Consider the following 6,886-nt stretch of genomic DNA (forward strand, 5'->3'; position numbering starts at 1 on the left):
GGGGTGTGTTCTTGGCTCCTCGCAGGGACAAAAGACGCATGTCCTAAGGAGTCATAACTACAGGAACCGCCGCGGCAGACGCCATCATCAACAATGGGCCGTCAGGCACCAGCGCCAACCTCATCCAGATCAGAGATGGCGGCGGCCTAATGAGCCCGTCCTGCTCCTAGAGCGGCGCAGGCTTGGGGGCTCATAGCTGTCGTCGCTCGTCTCCGGAGTCGCGAAGGGCTCGGCGGAGCCACTGGATCCTTCGAGGCGTCCGCTGCCACCGGAGGAGCTGCTGGAAGGGCGAGCGGCAGGCCTAGTCCTCGCCGCTCCGAAGCTCCGGCCGCTGCCTCTGGGGCAGCACTCCAGCCGGCGCCCTTCTTCGTCGAAGACCTTGAAGAGCATCACGGAAGCGCCATCGAACTCCAGGTGGATCACGAGTGCGCCCCTCATCCCACAAACCCGGGCGATCTCGCCCGAGCCATGGGTCATGAAGACCTTACCTGGAGCGACGACCTCGACATCCGCATCGGTCGCGGGGGCCTGGCAGTCGGCGTGCTGCAGCCGGAGCCTAAAAGGCCCCCTCGACGGGATCTCAAAGGCAAAGGAAGGAGGGAGGTGAATCCAAGATCGAGGAGGCATGGCGGCATGGAGCACAAACTCTCGGGAGGATCCCTCGGCGTGGATTCCAGGAGGAACAATGCGCACCGCTGTGACCCGCCGGCACCGACGGCGGCGTCGTCCATGGCGCTCGGCGTCAGCTCCTGCAGGGCCTTCAAGGTGGGCGTACAAGGGCAGCGGAAACCCTGGCGGCGGTCGCTCGCACCAAGGCCTCGACACCTCCTGCCGTGCACCCTCATCTCGGCGACAGAGGACCAACCGCTTCTTCGGCGGGAGCAGGTCAGGACCCTCTCGGGGGGCCTTTCCCTTCTCCTCTGCAGAGAACCGGCGGATCAGAGCCATTTCGGCAAGGCGGGGCAATGGCGAAGATGAAGAGGAGGAGGAATAGCAAAGGAGATGAACTGGAACGGCTCGCGCCGTTCCATACTTATAGCCGGAGGAGGCCAACCGTCGGCTTCCACGATCGCAGGTAATCATGACCCATTTTTGCATGCAGGGACTTGTCAGTTCGTGCAGTTGCCAAGGCATCATGGGGGAGCGAAGACGCCCACGTCCAATCAACCGCCATGCGGCGCCCAAGGCCGCAGGCTGTTAGGGCCCGTGACGCTTCGCACTTGCCCTTTCGCCTCTCTACTCGGCCAAGTCCGGGCGCGCCTTGGGCCCGGGGGCTACTGTCGGCGTTCTGGGAACGGGGGTCCCCAGACTTGCCTGCCTGCGGCCTATGGCGTGGCTCAAAGGGGGCCCAGCACAGCCCATCTTCATCAGCACAAGCTCAAGACCCTCGCGAGGGGCCAAACCTCGCGGGGCGGCCGACAAGGAGCTTCCTCACGCACGGCTTCGTCAGGCTGGCTCATGAGGAGGCAGAGAGAGTTCAAGGTGGGGTACCTCGCGAGGTGCCCATGACGCAAGCCATGACGACCAAGGGCGCCAGCCCGCGCAGTGTCCTTCTTTCCTCTTTGGTGCAAGGGGAGCAAGCACAAGCGAGATCATCCAGCAAAGGCATCCATTTCGGTGCAACAAGACCAAGACCAGTCCAACGGCAGGATGGAGGTCACCGTGGAGCCCAAGTCGGCGTCACCACCAGAGCCTTTGACAGGCGAGGACCAACTTTAGTCAGGATAAGTGTACTAGATGTTCCCCTTCAAATTGGCCAATTGTTGGCGCCCTTCCCGCTCAATATTTGGGAAGAGGTCCAGGGCCTTCGCCTATAAATAGGACTAGCCACCCACAGGGTGGAGGGATCGATCCATCCGGCCGGCAAAAAGAGAGAGACCCCAAGAACAGACCCTCGCGAGGCTGTTCTTCCTTGTATTGTTCATCATCAGCCCAAGAGGCAATCCACCACGCCACACACTGGAGTAGGGTATTACACCGCAATGGTGGCCTGAACCAGTATAAATCCTATGTCTCTTGTGTTGTTCTTCTCATAATTTAGATCCTAGCGATTCGGCGAGGAACAGGTAGGTAGAAGGCGAAACCTCTGCGCGCGCCCCAGTGTTCGAACCTCAAGGGTCTGCCGGAACCATAATCCGACAGATTAGACATGCTTTGTGTGAATGCCTCATGTTTGCTTTCTATATCAGATATGTGAATTATGTAATGCCATGTTTTTCAGCCAGTTATCATATATGTGAATTATGCACCGCCATGTAGCCAGGCATCATATGTGTGAATTATCTCATGCCGTCTTTTTTTTCATTATGTATTCCATTTATCGATAATCTGTGTATATTTAACTACTCTTCATGTGTATCAGCCATTTGAGCCGGTTATGGAAAAATCTGGAGTGAAAACAAGGTCTTCAGAGCAGGCAATGGTACCTGTTGAAGCATATATCTCGATGGTTATAGGGAGCTCCTAAGAGAAGGATTCAGAGACAGATGACCAGTCCTATATCCCACCTGAGGTGTATGCTCTAAGTTGCAATGTTTATATTTCTCATATGATGCATATGGTGTCTTGCATTGCTTAGTTTAGACATCATATGCACAATATTGAATTCCATCTGCTTAGTTTAGAGATCATACATGCGAGTGCCAGCTGCTTAGTATATGAATCAACTATGTCAATTATATCATGCCATCCTGTATACTTAGACAACATGAATTATTTCATCCCAACCTATTCTAGAAAGACATCATATAGTTTTGTCATGTCATCCTGTTTAGATACTCATCATATGTTGAATTATGCCATTATATCTTGTTAAGTTATCCATCATATATCTGAAACTGTGTCATGCTATCATGTTTAGTTAGGCATCATATATGTGAAATTGTGTCATGCTGTCTTGTTTGGTTAGACAATATATATGTGAATTACCACATCTGTCTATCATATAATGTCTGTACGTTCAATTTCTTTTCTTGTTTATCGGCCATTTGAATTGGAGGGGGTGATGGCAGTATCTAAGGGAGCAAAAACCCGTTCTTCACAGAAGACAGTGCTACCCATCGATGCAGATAGAACCATGGTTGTACTTGCTCACAAACTAGCCCTACCACACATAGTCGGGACTCTTCCAGATTGCACACTTACACCGTTGGGCAGAGAACCAGCTACAACCCATCTAACCGCAACCCGAGCAGATAGTAACCCACTTCTAGTTGACAAAGCACCATGTCCACCATAGAGTACCCCCACACGAGCAGTTTGTAAAGCTACTGCAGTGCCCAAAGCATGAAGACCACAACAGCGAACCCAAACTCCACTTTTAAAGTAGAAGAGCAACTATTCTTAGGTCAAATTCCATAGCTATGGTCCATACTCCTTTGTTGTTGCATCATTGTATTTACTCATACCAACTACTTCCGAATTTGAAGGATCCAATTGAAACTCCAATGGCACAACATGTATGTTTTAAACCTATTTCTTTAACTAGATTGTTGTTCTAACTTCTGGCTCTATGTTGATTTCAGTTGTATAAACAGTTATGTTCTCATGTGATGCACATTACAAGTGTTGCCAATGTTGTGTAGTTTCTCACACTTATATTCTGTCTATGCTGTTGTGTCTTAAAAATATATGAGTTAACTATGTCTCTATCTTGATTAGGCAACATAAACTAGAATGATATGGACAACACATTGAACATAGTACATAGATATATGTTTGTTTCATGTTGTTATCCTATCCACCTTACTACTGAACCGGTTTACCAAAATGAGTTTCGTATACTACAAGCTAAACATGTCGTGTGTTTGTTTCTTTCTCTTGTAGTATGCAAACAGAATATTGGAGAAGAGCACCCCCACTATGCAATGGTATAGAAAGTAATGCAGATAAGGTTCAAGATAGTGAGACAACCCTGTTGGTATCCAAGAAAGGTGATAAAAACAATCTTGTAGACAGTGAGAAAACCCCACAGTCCTGCGTTGATGTGGTGTTTGAGTTACTGGCCAGTACCGCTGGCACAAGCTCTTCGAACTCGCTGCCTGAATCACTTCGTCTTCTTCAGTCTCAGCTACAAGCTGGAAGGCATCAGACAGCTGTGTTGTGGAAAGAAGCCGAAGGACTGAGGAAGTCCCTGCAGAAATCAGATGCATACTTTCTTGTGCAACAGCAAGCGCTGGAGGATTTAAGCGCCAAACAAGAGAAAGTTAATAAGCTTGCTAAGCATCTTGCCAGCATTATGGGTACCCAGGATATTGTTTCTTGAGCTCTTCTAAAGTGGTTTCAGTTCTGGACTTGTTTTGCTGCGGCGTTTATATGCTGCTTTGTTCCCTATATTTGCACTAGTGGCGAACTTTGATGCCCAATGGATGTAATATGTGTAATAGCCGTGATAGCCTAGCGTAAGTTGCTTGCTTATTTATTTCCTTGTTGTCTTGTTTATTTGTTTGCTTGTAGTCAGTGCAATTCTTTTTCCACGGTTTGCTAGTGGCTGCAATAACCTATTTTTTAAAACTAGGCCACAATAACCATGGGCTACATATTTACTGTAGTGACACTAGGCCTCCTACCGTCCGTAGAAACAATGGGCCTTCTACGGGCCGTAGAAACAATGGGCCTTCTACGGGCCGTAGACACAATGGGCCTTCTACGGGCCGTAGACACAATGGGCCTTCTACGTGTCGTATCATCAATGGGCCTTATATGGGTCGTATGATCGATCAGCCAAACATGGGCCAATAACAGACCGCATTATGGCCGTAAACGGGCTAGAGTTGGAATCGTCCGTTCATGGGCCGACCATAACGGGCCATCGTTAATAGGCCATATTTGATGACGCTATGAAAACGGCCCAACGTATTAAGGGGCCACAAACGGGCCGACTGTAACAACGGGCTAAATTTGGGCCACAAGCATAAAATGGCATTAACGGGCCATAAGTAACCGAATGCTGGAAATGAGCCCAAGAATAAATGGGCCCTAAGAAGGCCGAAAAATAACATGGGCTGGAATTGGGCCAATGGAATAATAGGCTGTTAATGGGTATAAAGTGATACACTGTTCATTACAGGCCAGTTTCACCATGGGCCGTTAATGGGCCAAGAGTCACAAAGGGCCTCATGTGGAACAAAAGATGTCATGGGCCATACATGGGCTGGAAGTTAAAACGGGCTGGAATCATATTGGACGGCCCAGATGACGCTATTGGACCTAATTCGGATAGGCCGTAACAGGCCCTGTGTTAGCGGGCTATAAATGGGCTATATGCGAACAGGCTGTTAACAGGCTTTCCGTGGGCCGGCCCGCCACCTTTTGACCAAGTCAAACGGGTCGGCCTTTTCACAGGAATGGGCCTCTGTTGGGCCATGCCACGTGTCGACGTATCATAGGCACCTTCGGTCCAATGAGTGGATGACATCTGTCCCCTTCGGTCCATTGTATGCGAACAGGATAGAAGCGCATATTGGAGATGCTTTTGCAAGGTGGATATCATTAAATCGTACCATTACATAATAGTTAGGGATACATACAAGAGTCATACAATGCCAGACGAATACAACAACATCATACATAAGAGCAATATCTGACTACATATGAAACACAAACAGAAACTCAAACGGCATCCACCTTGCTAGCCTAGGCTGCCGACCTGGAAGGCTGGAACCTACGTCAAGATTCCTCACAAGAGCGACGAAGGTCCTGAGGAGTAAAAAGAATTCCTACTCTCCGATATAACTAGACTCCAAAAACAGTTTTCTTCTAGACTCGACAACGAACAAACTACGAACACTCAAGGGGGCTCCTATGGTCGGTCGAGGCTCTGATACCAACTTGTCACGCCCAATATACAACCCCATCCTAAAGGAACTCTAAGGTCCCACCAAGGATAGAAGCACATATTGGAGACGCTTTTGCAAGGTGGATATCATTACATCGTACCATTACATGATAGTTGGGGATACATACAAGAGGCATACAATGCCACATGAATACAACAACATCATACATAAGAGCAACATCTGACTAGAGATGAAACACAAACAGAAACTCAAACGACATCCACCCTGCTAGCCCAGGCTACCGACCTAGAACCTATCCCCTGATCGAAGAAGAAGCAGAAGAAGAATGCCAAAACAAGTAAACATCACTCTCGCATCATGATCATCGCATTACCTATACCTGCAACTGTTGTTGTAGTAAACTGTGAGCCACGAGGACTCAGCAATCCCATTACCATGGGTATCAAGACTAGCAAAGCTTAATGGGTAAGGAAATGGATAAGTGGTGAGGTTGCAGCAGCGACTAAGCATGATATGGTGGCTAACTTACGAATACAAGAATAAGATGAGAAGCTACGCAAACGGTCGCAAACTAGTAATGATCAAGAAGTGATCTTGAAACTACTTACATCCAAACATAACCCAAGCCATGTTCACTTCCCGGACTCCGCCGAAAAGAGACAATCACGGCTACACACGCGGTTGATGCATTTTAATTAAGTCAAGTGTCAAGTTCTCTACAATAGGATATTAACAAATTCCCATCTGCCACATAACAGCGGGCACAGCTCTCGAAAGTTTAAACCCTACAGGGGTGTCCCAACTTAGCCCAACACAAGCTCTCATGATCAATGAAGGATATTCCTTCTCCCGGAAAGACCCGATCAGACTCGGAATCTCGGTTACAAGACATTTTGACAATGGTAAAACAAGACTAGCAAGACCACCCGGATGTGCCGACAAATCCCGATAGGAGCTGCACATATCTCATTCTCAGGGCACACCGGATGAACACTACGTACAGCTAAAACCAGCCCTCAAATTTCCCCGAGGTGGCACTGCAAGTGTGTAAGGGCATATTTATCCCTAAGGTGTTTTGGTGATTGATG

The sequence above is a fragment of the Triticum dicoccoides genome, chromosome 7B (assembly GCF_002162155.2).
Source record: "Triticum dicoccoides isolate Atlit2015 ecotype Zavitan chromosome 7B, WEW_v2.0, whole genome shotgun sequence".
Classification (NCBI taxonomy): domain Eukaryota; kingdom Viridiplantae; phylum Streptophyta; class Magnoliopsida; order Poales; family Poaceae; genus Triticum; species Triticum dicoccoides.